At 42.7% G+C, this 17,801-nt stretch overlaps 1 protein-coding gene across 8 annotated transcripts in view; it reads right to left on the bottom strand.

Moving 5' to 3' along the window:
• Nucleotides 1–17,386, bottom strand: part of ATXN1 (ataxin 1) — a 384,739-nt gene extending 367,353 nt beyond the window's left edge. For 2 of the 8 annotated variants that reach the window (XM_033113562.1, XM_033113561.1), the window contains exons 1-2: nucleotides 17,189–17,386; nucleotides 9,370–9,484 (exon numbers count right to left, since the gene is read on the bottom strand). The gene's annotated coding sequence lies outside the window, so the exon portion shown is untranslated. Of the gene's footprint in view, nucleotides 1–9,369; nucleotides 9,485–10,190; nucleotides 10,238–15,979; nucleotides 15,993–16,012; nucleotides 16,223–17,188 lie in introns of those variants that run through there. The other 6 variants (XM_033113563.1, XM_033113566.1, XM_033113565.1 and 3 more) reach the window with 6 other exon arrangements.
• Nucleotides 17,387–17,801: the final 415 nt, after the last annotated feature.

The raw sequence follows: 17,801 nt of genomic DNA, 5'->3' as shown, positions 1-17,801 counted from the left end.
CAAGCTGAAACACCATAGAGAACAAGGCATGTCTAAGGAGGAAATGCTGTAGAACTGAAGTGGACAGACTACAGAGCAACAGATGACAAAAGCAAGGACCCCCAAACCTGCTAAGCCAGGCTGAGGGTTCTGGGCTTTATCCTGAGGGCCATAAAAAATCAGGGTAGGGGTGAAGAGAAACAGAGATGCAAACAGCTGTCGAATTGTAAGAAATGTTCATTTTGACTTCCAAGAGGAAAATGGGGTAGAGCAGAATAAGAGGACACCGAGAAAAGCCACTTAGGAGAAAGAGCACATCCCCAACCTCAACCCATACCCCAGCCCAGCTGAGCCACTAGCCCAAGTTCAGACCTTGAGACCAGACTTCCCCCAAGTTCAGTACCTAGGAAACTTCTCCCAACCTCCCACCCAAAGAACTCTCTCAGGGAAGAGCTACAGCAGGAAGGAAGCAGGGTAACAGTGCACCTCTCTACTCTACCGTGGATGAAGGTCAAACCCAAGGAACCCATTCCTCGGCAGGGTGGCCTGGAGGACTACGTGAAAGGAAGGTGTGAAGACCCTACCTCAGGATCCTTGCATAACAACTCGATTTCGCCAGGCTTAAATCTGCTGACTGATCTCTCCAGGCCCAAGTGAGGGAGGCTGCCAGGCTTCCAGCACATTCCCACGGCTAAGCCTCCTTCGAAAAACAAAGGGCAGAGAACCCCAAAAGTCGGCAGGGGAGACTCAACAGCTTGGAAACTAGCCCAGAGTGGGTAAAGATGAAGGAGAAGGAGTGAAGAGCAGGTGGGAGGGAAAGAGGAAAGGGGGGCCCCTGGCAAAAGAAAGCACTAGAATTTCAACAGGGAACAGTTCCCAAGGGGAGCAGCGGGCAGATGAGTGAGAGCCACACTCAGCAAAGCCGAGCTGTTGGCCAGCTGGGTGCAGAATGTGAGCTGCAGAATGTGAGCTGCAGTAATTGCACATCTTCCTTCCAGGTTGGCCCTGGGTACAATCACAGGAAAAAAAAAAAAAAAAAAGAGATAGATCATCAAAATAAAAGGAAATCAGACGGGGGAAATAGCTTCAGCAAATGTGACTTAAAAAAGATATCTGGAACACATAAAGAACTTACATATAGGGAGGAGAAAATATCAAGACTCCCATTTGCTAATTGTGTAAGAAAAAAATTAGTAAATAAACATATATGGAAATGTTCTATCTCTGAGAGGGATGAAAGGAATGCAAATTTTGAAACTAAGAAGCCTATTCAATTAGCCAAAAAATAGTAAGTCCCACAATCAATCAGGTTGAAGTAAGACACATTCATATGCCGGTTGTCATATGTGGGTCGTAACAATGTAAATTGGTACCAGCCTTTTAGAAAGCAATTCAGAGCAAGCCCGCTCTATCTTAGTAATAGCCTTCTGATGTGACCGTATCCTAAGTCAATACTTAAGTGTACGCAGATATTCACCGCAACTTTATAATAGTAAACAATTAGAAACAACTCAGATGTACACAAAAAATACAAAACTGAAGATAAAACAACTACATAGAATATTACCTAACCCTTGCAAATGATAATTGGAAAGTCTAGGTTGCAAATGAGAATGTTTATACTAAATAGAAAAAGCAAAACGGAGAAAACATATACGTTAAATTGTCAAGAACTAAAAGACAACACATAAAAGTGAACGTGATTTACGGGCTGGGCTGGTGGAATCAAAGGCAACTTGCGCTTTTATTGTTTTTCTTTTATTGCCATAATGTATAGGCAGCAGATGTTTAAAATATAACATTTCTATCAATCATGGAGTAGTGAACACCTCTTCTGTGGAGCGGATCAACCTGGCCAATGTCATGGCCAGATCAGCAGAGGCTGCCTAGGCCTTCCCAAGTTTCAAAGGTCTATTTGGGATTCAAATCCTGCCCAGGACAGGCTGTGAGTTGTTCCTTGTACCCAGAATACCCCCAAAAAACACAGCTCTTTCCTTTGTTCTTCCCCCACCCAGCGCTTAAATATTGTCACCCCCCATCTGTATTTCTTTTCTTTCTTTCTTTTTTTTTTCTTAAATTATATAGTGAGGTCCTACCATATGCAATATATATAGCAAATGCTCATTTGATCCTTCCAACAATCTGGTAGGATAGATGTCATCATTCCCATTTTACAGATCAGGAAACTGAGGATCACAGATTTAAGAAATGTGGCCTGGGTCATACAACTCAGGAGCCACGGCCAGAATTTAAACCTCAATCTCCCCATCTTCAGAGGCCTCACTTTTAACCACCTCAAATACTGCCTCTTCCCTTCTTCTGCCTATGAAACAAACAAAATAAAACAAAACAGAACAAAACAAAACACTTAAATGTTACCGCTTCTATTTACACTAGCTTCCTTTAGAAACTATTCAAAGTGCAATGAATCAAGAGACATATCAATACAGACTGCTTATAAATTAACCAATAAGACAAGGTAACGCACACCCTAATTGCAAAAGTTGATGCAGAAGAAAAAAAGGAAATAGCTTGAGACTCAAACCGGCACTTGCAGGTAAAACCAAATAACGTCAAAAGGATTTCTACTTGCGAGTTAAAGCAGAATATCATCCATGATACTACTGCAAAGACGGGCAGAGCTTCTGCACCCTCTGCAAAAAATTAATCCACAATTAGCTGAAAGACTCTTTCCAGTTATCATGCATCCACTCCAGATGTTGTTCGGGCCATGGTAGCTTGAACAGTAAAAAGGAGCAGAGGAAGTATTAAGGTATGAAGCTAATATAGATGGGGTGATAAATGATTTTAGGCACCACTTATGACTTACTCTATAAATAATGGCACACTGTTAGCTAAAATGTAAATTCCAATTAAATACAAAATCTAACAAAGTCAAACAACAGCAAATGATGTTTGACAGAGCCAAGGTCTTGGGGGGGCCAACAGGAAGAATTACAATAAAATCTATTCATGGAACTGCACAGTGGTAGATAGAAGGGCCCTGGAAGATCACTTCTTTCAACTACCTTTTTTTTTTTTTTTTGTAGATGAGGAAACTGAGGCCCAGCACGGCAGAGTGAGTGGCCCAAATCACACTGCAGCAGAGCAGGAAACAAACTTGGTCTCCAAATTACTAGTCCAACTGCTTTCCAGCATATCACACTCACTCGGCAGTGTACTGGAAAGCTACCCCATTCTAAATCATATTTTTAAATGAGCATTAAATATTCTATAAATATTAAATTCCTTTTTAATAATTTTCAAATGCACAGGGGCACATTTAAAAAAGAAGCCTGGTTTTGATTTCTTTTGGAAAACGGCACACTGCTCAGTGTTTAACCTCGTATTGAGTGAAATATTAACGGGCCATAGAATGGTTTCAGTGTTTCTTCAGTAAAGCTAAACAAAATTCGAAAACCATATCCCCCAGGCCGACAGGAGTTTCTGGAGCACACATTAAACTCAACGCTCTGCTCAACAAGCCCATCACTGTTAAGTAACTCATCAGAAAATAAAGAGGGAATTACCAAAGGGGAATTGCCAAGCAATTAGTTCTCTGAAGCAGATGACATACAACTGCTGTAGGGAGGAGCTTCCCGGTTAGTCATATGCCACAGTCAGAGCCTCCTAATCTGTAAATAAAAATGCATCACATATGATTACAGCTGGGATGGAGGCTGGGGCTGCCAGGCGAGGGCATGGAGAGAAAATCCCAAGTCTTCTTTTGTTCTGTGTGTCTACAAAGCGGGAGACGTTGCCTCTGAAGACATTTTTTTCCTAAATCCTTGGTAATTTTCATTCAACCTAAGAAAGACAACCGCGTTCCCTAAGCAGGCTGAGAGCAACATGATCTTTCTTCTCTATCCTTCGGACATGAGTCGGTGAAGATTCATCCATTGGTCCAGTGAAGGAGAGAAAATGAGACACTGGGAGGGGCAGGGATTGGAGGGTATAGCAGGTCTGCGCTTCCCCATGGCCACCCTGGCTAAAGCGTGACCTCTTTTCACTGCACGTTTTGTTCTTAGAGCTTGCATTCAGCACCACCCCACCACCTATCAAAATGGAGAGATAAATAGTTCCTATCTGCCAAATCTCGCAAGCTGAGCAATGACCCAGTGAAGCTCTTCGAAGAGTCAAAAGTTCATCGTCTCACTGGGACTCGTGATGCCAAACAACATTTGGAGCCCAAACACAGATAAGCATATTGCCACTGTCATCATTTTCTTCAATTAATAATTATTGAAAATGCGTAGGAATCTCAGGAAGGTATGAGGAAGAGTGAAAGAAAGGGCGAAAACACCACAAAGACACCTGTATGTGACACTGAACAGATAGGCAAGCAACAAAAAGGGTGGCTCGTTGCCCAAGAGCCCTTCCCTGATGCTGACCTCTGAGAGTATCCTGTACCTGTTATGGTTCTTCAAATTAGTACTGGACACACCTTGCCTTCTGGACTCAACTGTAAGCTTCTATGTCTCAACTGTAAGCTTCTTGAGAAACAATGCATGGCAGCACTAAATGTACAGGCCAACATCTAAGCGTAACTTGACCACTTAGGAGCTGTTCAACCTTGGGCAAGTTACTTATTCTCTCTGTGCCTCAGTTTCCTCATCTGTGAAATGGAGATAATAACAGAACCTACCTCAAAGGACCACAATGAGGATTAAATGAGCTAATACATAGTAAGTGTGAACTACTGATCATCTCTGAATTTCCTTTAGGGCCTCGCTGGCATGATGCCTGTCACACATCAGATGCTTATTAAATGTTTGCAGACAGAATGATCTGCCCCTGGAGTTGTTTTCTCCATCCTTCTTACTCCTATCCTAACTTACCTGTCTTTTATGAGAGGTAGGTAAGTCACTGCCTCATTCTGAGCCATTTGAGGGAATACAGATAGCCCATCTAAACAACTCAGGTCAAAAACAAAAAAAAAGATCTTAAATAATCCTCAGATCTTTGCTAATTATATTAAAACAGATTGCCCACTAATAGCACCGTAACCAGATAATTTCCAGGCCTCCCCTACATTCTGAGCCATGTCTTAGGATCTTTCACCCCAGAGTCAATACTCACTAATTGTGTATTTCTTTATTTTCTATAAAGTATGAGTGGGAAGCGAAACTGTTCAGAAAGCTGTGCCGTGTGTGTATCTGTGTGTGTGTCTGTGCATGTGTGTGTGTGTGTCTGTGGTGTCACATTGAAAAGAGTCCACATAAAGCCTCCAGAAAAGCCTCTAAAGCTATAAAACACACCCATATTAATGTGATTTATCAAAGTACAGTAAATGAATTGCCACAAAAATGAACAATTGCTCCAGAGTCAAGTAGATGGCACAATGTGATTTACGCATGTCACATGAGAGGAATAAATCAACGGTGGAAAAGATCAAAGGAAATGCTGGAATTGTTGTTAATATGTCCAGGGCTTCGCTGAAAATCTCCTTAATAAAACTGTTTAGAGGAAAATAGAGGGATCATTTGTTTAAATGAAAAGAGATACCGCATGTGCTGAATTTCAAAAGCAGCATTTTCATACATACACATTTTAGGTTTAGTTAAAATTAGCTCAAGTTCCTATTTTTTTTTTTTAAGGTCTTAAAGGAATAAAGGTTTCCACAAGCCTTCATTGAGCTGAGTTTCCAAGGTGCCTGAGCTTCTAGGGCAGACACCCCATTACCCACCCATGTATCATCGCAACTTCTCCACCCAAGGTCTTAAAGAAGCCACATTCCAGCTCCTCTTACTGCCTCTTCTCTCTACTGATTCTACCCAGCTGATGTCATCCCTGAAATACAGTCATCCCCTCCTGCCTGTCAAACTTTCTACCAGGCACAAGAACCCAAAGCCCAATTTCAAAGATCACTTTATGCCAATGACTCCTCCACATTTATCTCCAGACCTGACCTCTCAGCAATTTTATTGCCACCCTCTCTACTGTCTTTTGGACTCCAGCAACTCAGATGTCCACCAGCACCTGTGTTTCCGCCAAAATGGCCTCGCCGGTTACATACCATGAAGTTGCTTGTTATGTACGTCCAGGTCACGTCAGTGGTCCTCGTCCCGCTCTGTCCATGTCTTCCCACTGAAATGCTAACCAGGCTTCAGAGTTGAACTCAAATGATCCCTCCTCCTCAGTCTTTCCTCATCATCCTACTTCATCATTCTGCTGAATTCCTTCTGTGTTAGAACGTACCCCAGTAAGGACAACCCACCCCGTTCTGCTTTGTCTCTCTCAGTTATTCCAGAGCATTCCTTCTTTCCCCTACCTGACCATGAAGAATACAGGATAACCTCTTTCTGGCAGCTCTTCCTTTCATTCCCACAGTACAGTGGAGCAGTTTAAAAATACACAGGGAATAAATGAGTGAATCATTTATTTACATAGAAGAGTGCTTGTGAACAAAGCACTATAACTTTGCTATAGCTATATCATCTCTATAAAAAAACTAGAACCAGAAAATATTGTAATCTAGGTTTTAATTTCTTTAAAAAAAAAAACACACAAAAACCCTTAATGAATAGAACAGAGTACAACATGAAGGATACTACCATGTTTCCCCGAAAATAAGACCGGGTCTTATATTAAGTTTTGCTCCAAAAGACGCATTAGGGCTTTTATTCAGGGGATGTCCTCCTGAAAAATCATGCTAGGGCTTATTTTCCGGTTAGGTCTTATTTTCAGGGAAACGTGGTATTTCCCTGCCTATGTTTAGCTATCAATTGTGAGGACTGTAAAAAGGCCATTATTTATGCAAAATGTTTAAATAGTGCTTATAAGCTTCCTTTAAATGCAATCACAAAAAATGTCAGCTGCTTAAAATTCAAGGTGACTCTGTACTACTCTGTCAGTAATACAAGTATTCATAAGACACTTAATATACTATAAAAGCCTTGGTCTTGTCTCAATAAGCTTGCACATATTTACCAAGAGATACGACTTTTTGGTGCCTATATTTTCATAATAAAATTCCCTTTTAAACACCACAGGTTTAAAAATATTTGTGTATGTATTAACCACATATGCAATTAAACTGCTTCTGCAAAAACTTAAATGTGAGGCTTTTCTGCCTAGCATGTAACTGTTAAAATGGGTAACACCCCTAAGAGATAAAGGAGCAGTAAGGCACTGCACCACTTTCCATTCATCTGATACTTGTAAATCTCAACTGGCTTACCTTTACATGCCGTGTTTCCCCGAAAATAAGACCTAGCTGGACAATCAGCTCTAATGCATCTTTTGGAGCAAAAATTAATATAAGACTCCGTTCTTATTTTACTATAATATAAGACCCGGTCTTATATAATGTAATATAATATAATATAATACAATAAAATACAATAAAATACAATACAATATAATATAATAGCAGGTCTTATATAATATAATGTAATATAATATAATATAATACCCAGTCTTATATCATATCATATAAGACCTGGTCTTATATTAATTTTTGCTCCAAAAGATGCATTAGAGCTCGTTGTCCAGCTAGGTCTTATTTTCAGGGAAACACGGTGTAATTCCAGGGCTATTCTATTTCAAAGAACATTTCTCTAACCCACAGCCAATAAAATGTGAAATACCCAGTTCCATATTTCACAAGGATATAATGTTTGTGATAATTTCCTCCCTCCTCTGCCCCCTCCCTACCCCCCAGTAGGACTTCTCTATCCTTTCTGGGGCAGAGTGTACTTCAGTCACTCAGGTTTCTATTTGTTTTTACTCAGATCACAAATAACTTCCTTTATGCATGCAACTCATCAGTTCATCTTACAACAATATAAAAACAATAAATATGCATCCTATCACACAGTAAGAGAGTTGGACGAACATAAAATTCAGAAAAAGAAATGAAGGCTCATTTGCTTTGCAGAGCTGCAAATGTCTACAGTGTTGGTCCAAAGACCAAGGTACAGGTATATTGACTTGTTTCCAATCATGTATGGTCCAGGAGCAACCATCACAAAACGAGAACATTAAAATCACCCTGTCAGGAGATAAGTTGCTTGATCACAATGAGAGCTTATGTTCACGGATCACAAACCATACACCAGGCACTGTCCCACCCAGCATACATATACTGTTTCATTCATCCTCACAGAAGCCCTGGGAAAAAGTTCTGATACTATCTACGTATTCTACAGGAAGAAACTGAAGCATTGAAAGGATATAGGATGGCCCAAGGCCCCAGTGACAGCTCTAGATGTAAATCCAGACAGGCGGGTCCCAGAGCCCCATGCTCTTCTCTCGGATGCCACAGAATTTATATGTAACTTCAAAACTGGACCTTAGGTGTAGAGAGGGAGTTCTTCAAAGAAATCTGGGGAATCATTTTCAAATGAACATTTTGGTAAAGCAAGTATCCACCTCTTAACAAATTAGTTGAAAATCCAGATTTCTGTATGTGAGGTTTGGTAAAAAGTAGACTTTGTGTCTCACCAAGTAAGGAAATAGAACATAGAACATGACTCAGGAAGAGCTGTCCGGAGACCACCCAATCCAGCAGTTTCCAAACCTATGGAGCCTCCGTATGATTCCCAGAGACCATTAGGGTTCATTTCGATTCAGTAGATCTAGGGTGGAGTCCCAAATTCTATTTTTTAAAGCTCTCCAGGTGATTCTGTTGCCCAGCCAGGCTTGGGAACCTCTGAACTAGTCTATTTCCACAGCTTCCAGCAGGACTGCTCCCAAGACAAATAGAAAGAGGAGATCTATTTCACAATCATCTTTGGTTGCGTACACTGGTGTTCCCAACCCCTCATTGCCCCAACTTCTGCCTAACTTATATCTCTCCTGACTGCATTTAGGCAGTATCCTCTTGCCCTCTCTTCAAAAGAGACCATGAGTCATCCACCCTGCATACACCCTGTGTCTGCATGACTCTCCAGGCCAGAAAAATTTACTGTACGTGAGGAAATCAGGAAGTTGTAAAATCCAAACAGACACAGAAAATTTCAAGATTCAACAAATACTGGTTGCCACTGAACAAACAGGCCTCTGTCTCCCTACGCATGTGTCATTCTACAACAAAAACCTACAACATGAAAACTGTGACTTAAGATAACTGGTAGCAAAACATTCTTATCACATTAAGTAACGGTGACAATTAAAATGATAAGGCTCAAGCACAATATGCAACAATCAATCATCACAAAGTCAAATGTTGACTTCTTCATTAACCAAATGAGTGAAACCAAACAGAGAGATTTTAATTCAAGTTTTCTAAAAACTCTCTTGTCAATTTCTCAATTTCCTACACAATCCAGTTTGCAAGAACAAGTATATTAAACAGTCCATAAAGTGCTAAAGCATGGCTAGTAGGCGATTTTTCCAGGTCAGATTTTATCCTCGGGTGGGAACTACAGAGCGTCGCAAAACTCTCACCTGATGGGTGATGCACTTCCCTGTAGTGGCCGTGGAGGAGGAGACTGCTGTACAGGGATGACAAACAAAGCTGCAGTTTGAATGGACCACCCTGGTGACTTGCTGCGCGATGCTACTGCAATGGTCCAGGGAGTGCAGGAGAGGACATCAAAATGAAAAACAGAACAGATTGCTTTAAAAAATAATTCCACTTAAAATGACTAGGCACTGAAATCGTAACTTTAAGAAACATCAAAGTTTGCATTTTGTTTCATGAGGATTACACGGATGGATACCAGCACGCTCAAAAGGCAGGTCTGGTTTTACTCAACAGGGCTCGGAGGGAAGCCAACATACAAAACGGTCATCCCTTCAATCAAATCGAGAGCTTGGTCATCCCCATTTGAGCCAGCTACTGTCATTCTCTTCTCTAATGATTCTAACCAATCACCTGATCAACACATGCTGGTCATCACAGGAGTATCAGGTGAAAATGGGCAGGGACTGAATAGTAATTGAGCCCAAGTCTAATTTCAATATGGCATATATTACTATCAACATGCAACTTAAAGGGACAGTCATGAAAGAACACAGTTATTAGCATACCAGTCAATGGAATAGAAAAAAATCATCAAATGCAGAAAAAGAAATTAAAGTATGCATATATTCACTAGACTTCCCACTAAACTTTAAATTATTTAATTATTGAATGCATGTCTACTTCGTTTTCGTTTTGCCACAATGCCTTGCACATGGGTAAGTGAAAATTATCCACTATATGATGAATGAGTGAATGTGTGAATGGATGAACGAAAGAGAGAATGAATGAATCTTCCATATACCTTTCCATCAGGGAGCTTGGTGCTTGTAGTTTTTGTGAAGTAAAGACCTATGCATAGAAATGGAAGAAGTTGAGGACTTGATCTACTAACAGTTTTCAACCCTATCTATGAAAATAATATTTTTAAATACTGTTAATTCCCAATTGTCCACATTAAATAGGATCAGTAGCACAGTTATTATAAAATATTCCCAAACTAGTAATCGCTGGACTGATTTTCAGTCTTTGATTCCTGGTGCTGATCTGCATATTTGTTTAGGCTGATTTTAAATTTAGCTTGAGCTTCCTAAGCCCACATCAGGTAACAGTAGGAAGGAGAAGGCCCAGGATTATTTTGGGTGTCAGAAAGAAACTATTCTGGAGCTATGAATATGATCTCCAATGTGAATAATCTGTAAACAGGTAAGTGAGCCAATTATCCTTGGGTACATGGCAACACATCTCAGTAGTCATGATTATTTTCATCCATACACACTCACTATTTTTAAGAGCATATCCCAGCTGGAAAAGAAAATAATTTCAATTGCTTTCCAACACTTTTCAAAGTAATGAATAGTAGCCAAAGTATTCTTACTTCTAACTAATCCATTCACCAAGTATTTATTTAAGCATCTATTGCATGCCTAGGACTGATAATCAAAAGAAGTTAGTTTTCTAGTCCGTGATTTTCCCATGTGGAATCTGTGAGTACAGAGAAAGAAGGTAAGCTGTTCTAGACTATAACGTCTTTGAAGACACTATCCTTCTGCTAAAAAGCTTGTTGAGTTACAAATTCAAATAGTGGCCAAGTTAAATAGAAGCTCACAAAATTCTATTTACTCTCACACAGTACTTGTTTTAAAGGGAGGAGTCTTGATTTTATCTAGTAACATCAAATGGAGCATCAGAATACTGGACAATCATTTTCGAACAAGGTGCAGGTACCGTGGATTTGTAGACAGCGCTTCCTTTTATGAGCTAACAGTTGAGAGGGTGTTTGTCTGGATATTGATGTGTGTGCACACAATCCTATTTCCATATCACCTAGCAGATAAGGTTTTTTATAGAGTCCAAATTACAGTCTCCTCCTATTCTGAAGTGCAGAGAACAGTCAAGCATGATGCAAATGCTGTAAAATATTAATTTACTCTCCCATTGGTATGCCTACTTATTTCAAAAGTATTTGTGTTGCTACACCAGAGTAATTAAGAGAGTTAACATAATGTGCTGGATTCCATCAGAGGGAAGAAACAAGAATAAAAGCAAGACAGAGTAGATTTGTTGTAAAAAAAAAAAATGCAAACAATGTATAAAAAATAACCTATAGACTGTTTTATACAATATATACACTAAACATGGAATATTTAACATTTAGAAAGCACAACAGAGCAGCATAACACAACACGATTAATAGAGGAAGATTACTAACAAAGATGGCCTAAATAACATTGATAGGCTAGTCAATCAAAAGGATGTTTATAGGTTAGCAGCTATGACAATTATCATTAAAGACTTGTGCTAAATGACTCCCTGGAAACATGTCATGTTAAAGAGCACCTAAGTGGAAAAAAAAGAGTTCCTCTTAGCCTGAATCAAAACACCATAATCAGGAAAACTTCTGCCCCCTTAAGTTTCAAATTCTGATTACGTTACAATGACTTTTCTGAAAAGTAATTTTTAGGCAGTATAGAATTTTTGCTTACGTTATGGCAATTACCAATGCATTTTCATTACTCCACAAATGGGATGCATTAAAAGTTATAGAAAAATCAATGAAACATTTCTGCTAACATCAAACATGTCAGAGAAAATACAATGCTTGTTGTTTTTTCGTCTGCAATAGTTCTAAACATGTTTTAGTACATTTGTTATGGTACTATGTAGTACAAATATTTATCGTACACTAGCCTGAAAAGTCCAGATTTATAAAGACTATAAAATATATTACTACACTGATAGACAAAAATACATAAATTATGAAATAAGAAAAAGATTTTTAAAAACTGTTTCCACAAATATTTACCTAAATCTTTTTATTACTCTTGTAATTTTAAGCATTTATATATATTTTTTAAAATCTTGCTACAATTACAACTCTTTCAGCCAACATTTAAAGTCTCTAAACTAGAACTCAGTATGCTCATTATTATATTACTGTATCTCTTAAAGAATTTTTGAATGAGTATTTTATTAAATTGAATTAAATGAAACTAAAATTCAAACAGCATAATTTATGACTACAAACTTCATTCTTAAAAACAGGGCAGTCCTATATGTAAAGCCCTAGAACAGAAATTACTCTCTCTATTGGGATTTCTACGATTTATTATTTTTGATGCTTTTAACAAAATAAGGAGGGCCTGCTTCTGATAACTTTGGAAGTATGACCAGAACTAAATCTCTTCTTTGAAGCAGTTAAACTGCTTCATATCTAAACCTCTCACAGAAAGCAATCATTCAAAGTATTGAGTTACTCTGAAAACATAAAAGAATAGAATTCAAACTATCTCCCCCCGCAAAAATGATATTGTCTTGCTGCACTATCCCTTTACAAAGCAAGTACTTAAGCTCTTCAGAGTCTAAACTATGTGTTACTTTCAGACAGCTATAGTTTAAAGAATTAACATTCATGCCTACGTTTACTAAGTTCCAGGGTTCTAGTAAAATGTTTATTGACTAACTTCTAATAGGAAACAAAATGAACCGGTGTCACAATATGTTAGTCATCAAAAACTGTCATTGAAGTTAAGTGCCAAAGTAAAATCCACTTGACATTTCAGAATGGAAAAAAAAAAAATGACATATTATACAAAAGGAATGTGAGTCTCTAAACTCTGTAATGACAACAAAAACAGGACTCATAGAAATGTGTTCACTAATAGTTTAATAATCTCTTCAGGCTGACCTTTCCCAGGACTCCCAGACAACTGATTAAGGTATGTTGAAATGTAGGGCCCTACAGGTATTTGATGTATATAAACTGATGGCTAAAGAGTTTTTCTCAAACCTTTCTCTAAAAGAGGCCCTAAAATCGATAGTTTCACTTCTGTTTACCAAACCCTCTTAAAACGAAATCCAGAGAGGAAAACATTAACTTTCACAGTTCCCAATCAAGTACATTTTTCATATTTATTTTAGCATGAATTTGTGCATTTAAAAATACACGTTCACATTTCATTGCAAATAAAACAATTTCCTGTATGTTGCAAAATATCATCCAAGGTGTTCTGTAAAACTTACACTTCTGTGCTTTATTTTATATCACTGCTTCCCATCTATTTACCTCCTAGGAATAATAGCTCATTTTAACCACTGCAAGCTTGATCTGAGCAGGCCACAATCAAGTTACCAACCGTATAATAAACTCACTAGCAGAAATCATAACTGCACCCCCACCCAGGAATAAGTAGCTCTCTCAATCCTAGCCTTAGGGGAAAAAAGGATTTCCCAATTTAGCTATGGGGCTATAAAACTGTAAACCAAAACTGGCAGGTTCACAACTAAATCAAGACATGATTATTCTCAATTATTTTTACTTTCAAATATCAGGGTTACTAAAATACTTCCCTCTATTTGGATTGCCTGAGGAACAGAGAGTTTCCACAACCAAGCTACTTTTTTTTCCTTTTCTTTCTTTCCTTCTTTTATTTATTTATTGCAACAGCATTATTTTTCTTTGTTTAACAGGCTTAATAAGGTGGTGCCCTAATGCAAAGAGTAGACTGCTATTCTCTAAATTATTAAATGCTCATTAAATTATATCCCAAAATAGAGTACAAGTTGTTTATTATGCAAAAGCACCACACATTATCAGTCTTAACAGCTACAGGCCTATGTCCTCTTTCCTGAGACAAAAACCTTTGAACTTACTACCACAGATGTAAAGATCATGGCCAAAAGATCCAAATGAAGAATGAATACACTCAGAATATCTGTCTCCTGACAGTCAGTCCTAGATTTTTCTATTATGATGGCTGTAAAGTTTTAAAACATGACAATGGTGATATCCTTCCCAAATAAATTCCTTCTGCAGAATAAACCCTTTCGAAAACCAGTCATGACTAACTGGCAACTTAGGTTCTAAAGGATGAGCACTTTCACACTTGAAAGGGTTAAGTGCCTGCAAGGCCAATGGTACCAGAAGGCAAAAGAAATGTTGCTTTAGTCAGCTCTGAAAGGTTTCTAACAAGTACCAAATACTTGTTGATCTGTTCACAATAAACACCAGCAGGATTGTCAGGCTCCTTTCACTGTCTGGGGAGAGACATTTACATACTGCACCCAGTAAGAACAGCTTGTTGGTCTCCTTTATAAGAGTAGCGAGAAGCCTCATTCAGTGTCTCCCGTCCAAATGACTGAAAGAAGACGCAATTGAAATAGTGAAGTCTCTCGTCTGGCTTGGGCAGCACAAATACTGTGCATAAAACACTTGGAGTAGTCCAAGCACAAAACAAACCCACCTGAATGGACAAGGAACAGTGTCTGTTGCCATGGCAGCCTGATCTAATTACATGAGTGATCGGGGCTGGAGTAAGTGCACTGAAAACCTACACCACTGACCGTACCTAGAAGAGGAGAAAGACAGGGAGGCAGGAGGTTCAGGGGAGACTTCAACCTCTGCTTTAAGTAGCAGCCCATTTGTCTGTGGAGCTGCTAAAATACTGACTGATGCATGTACAGTTAGAGGGCAGCCAGAGGAGATTAAATGCCACAGCCTTAGCAGTTATGGTGCAATCCCTCTCCAAGAGTTTATATGCAGGATTTTCTTGTCCTCCTCTCTGGTGGTTTCCCTAGGCATAAGCTTCGTTTCAAACAAAAGCTCAACAATCAAACAATCTTCACCCACCAAATAAACCACAAGGTGGGCTTAACAGGGGCTTCTAGGAACTCCAGGGCTCCTCAGAAACCCAAACAGAACTGGCTTAGCTAATAATGTTGAAAAGTAACTAGCTGAGCCTAAAAATAACCATCAAGTAACTGCTGTGTGCGATATGTAAGGATGATGTTTAAATATTAAGAACAGCCTGCATTATAAAACACAAATGTCATCGAGCTGTGACTACTAGATTGCCAAAGGAGAACTTATTTGCATACACGCATTCCCGTGCATGCACGACAGAATGTGCAGGGAGTATGCCACTCCAAGGCTGTGGGTGTAAATGGGGTCTTCTAATTTGGCTCATTGTATCCTGTGGATCTCACAGGGAAGCTAAGAATCTCTTCGGGTACAGAACCAGTTTGGAGGAGTCCCTACTGCACAGCATACGGTTAACAAAATAAAAATAGCTTGCCGTTCTCGTTAGCCACATCGCGCATTATATAACCAGCTTCCGACTGGCTTTTTTTTTTTCCGCCCTTACTACTCACTCTTCAGCAATTCCCAATCTTCCGAAGTATTTATATTACCCTCTTATCTGTAGGATTATATACTAAGAAAGCAAAACAAAACAGAGCCTCCACGGGACTAAACCGAACCTCACAGTCCTTAGGAAGGGATTTTTTTGTTTTCTGGCAGGAGCTCCACCACCACCCTACTTCCACCCCCCCCACCCCCACCAAGGTTCTTGCTAATCTCCCTAGAAAACCTGGATTGTTTCATTGCTTCCAGTCAGCCCCCTACGTGGTCTGAAATAAAATGAAAGCACAAGCCATGGAGTTTGGGAAGGCGGCCTGCGGGCGGGGGGCTGAGGAGGGGTCAGGCGCTGCAGTCAGCCAAGTGGCCTCAGCGGGCCCTCTCCCCATCGCGACGGCCCCTGTGGACGACCCCCCCGCCCCCGCCCCGCGCGCGCACACAGACGCACGCTCACTCACTCACACTCCCGCCGCGCTCCGCCACCGCCTCACCTCTCGCTCCGCCCGTCCGGCCCCTTCCCTGCCCCCTGCGGGGCTGGCCTGCGCGCTGCGCTGGGACCACGTAGGAGGCGGCGGCGGCGGCCGCGGGAGTGGCAGCGTCTCCGGCCCGGCCAGGAGTGAACGAGCAGCGGAGCTCCGGGGCGCATCCCAATAGCCGCAGCGCCTCCTCCTTCCCCTGCTCCTGGCTTCATTCACCCTCCCAGCAGTCGCGCGGCGGTTCACTCCTGGCGCCCACAGGGCAGCGCCTGCTGCCGCTCCTTTCCTCCCGCCGCGGGTGCGGGCGGGGGTGCCGGACCGGGCTGGGGCGCTCGCGGGCTCCCGGCTCCCGGCGGCGGCCACAGGATCAGGAAGCGGCCGTACCAACAGGGCGGCGGTGGTAGCGGAGCCAGGGCCGCCGCCACCACTCCGGCCGCGCTCCCGGCACCCGCACGCCCGCGACCCAGCGCCCACCCCTCCGCGCCCCCCGCGCTCCCACAGCCTGCGCCGGGCCGCGCGCAGAGTCCTGGCTCCGCAGCCGCACGCCGGGAAAGGCCGGCCTCGGTGGGTAGACCCCGGCCGTGGGACTCCGAGGCCAGGCGGCCACCGGCGGGACAGCCCAGCCTCGTCCAGACCCGCTTGCTCTCGCCGCCCTCTTTGGGTAGAAGGGTGAAGAGGGGGCGGCGACAGGAGTGGGCAGCGCGACCCCTGGCCGCTGTCGCCTCCCTTATGCCACCTCCAGGGATAAGGACACAGCTCTCCACACTCGCGAGCGGGACTAGCAGCCGCCCGAGCGAGGCGCCGCCACCGCCACTCTCCCGGCCCGCGCCCCCAGCCCGGGCGCGCCCCCTCACCCGGCGGGCGCCCACCCGGCCCCCAACAGCCCCCCTGCTGGCGGTCCGTGCACCCTGAGCAGGGTGTCGCTTCGGGAGGCTGGAGCCGAGGAAGGTTGTGTGTACACACACACACACACACACACACACCCCACCACCACCACAACACGCCGCGTCGGTTTCCTTCGCTCCTCTTCCAGCTGTTTTCGGTGCCGCCGATTGGGGTTTGGGGTTTGTTTGCTGGTTGTTGCTTTGGCCCCTCTCAGGAGAACGGGGGGCATCTTAATCTAAATCAGGGGAGAAGGGGATGGGGGAGGGGGAGAGACAGAATCAGAGGAGAAAAAAAATCGCCACTTACTGTAAAGTGTAAATGGATCTGGGGTGGCGTGGGGAAGGGGGGGCAGAGGGAGAGAAACAGTGTCTTGCGGCTGCTGTAGCTCTGGCTGCTGCTCCACGGGGCTTGTTTTGAATCCCCCTGCAGTGAAACAGGTCCTGTACGGCTCCGCCACTGTAGTAGAAATGATGTCTGCGGTATACTCTGCTCTCTCCTCCTCCTCCTCCCCCCGCTCTCCTCCCCTCCCTCCCTCCTCCCTCCGCCCTTCCTCCCTCCCTCGCGCTCTCTCGCGCTCGCTCGCTCGCTCGCTCGCTCCAGTATGTAAATGTGTAATAGAAGCCAAATATGGAGCAGTTGGCTGCCGCCGCCGCAGCTCAAGGATCCGACGGGGGGGGGGTGATAGGAGGGGGGACACCCTCCGGCGGGCGGCGGGGCGAGCCTCTCGGAGCCCGGCGAGCGCACGGCGGGCGGCTGGCCCGCGCCCTTAATCCTTCGGTGCGAGCGGCCCGGGCTCGGCGGCCCTCGGAGAGACTGGAGCGTTTCCCCCCAAGACTGGCTCGGGATCGGGGGTGGGTGGTGGGGGGAGGGGGGCAGGGAGACTTGGGTCAGAGGGGACAGTTCTTCCAGGTTTGGGAAA

Source organism: Rhinolophus ferrumequinum, chromosome 9 (assembly GCF_004115265.2).
Source record: "Rhinolophus ferrumequinum isolate MPI-CBG mRhiFer1 chromosome 9, mRhiFer1_v1.p, whole genome shotgun sequence".
NCBI classification, from domain to species: domain Eukaryota; kingdom Metazoa; phylum Chordata; class Mammalia; order Chiroptera; family Rhinolophidae; genus Rhinolophus; species Rhinolophus ferrumequinum.
The sequence above is the reverse complement of the archived record's forward strand: the minus strand, read 5'-3'. Positions and strand labels throughout refer to the sequence as shown.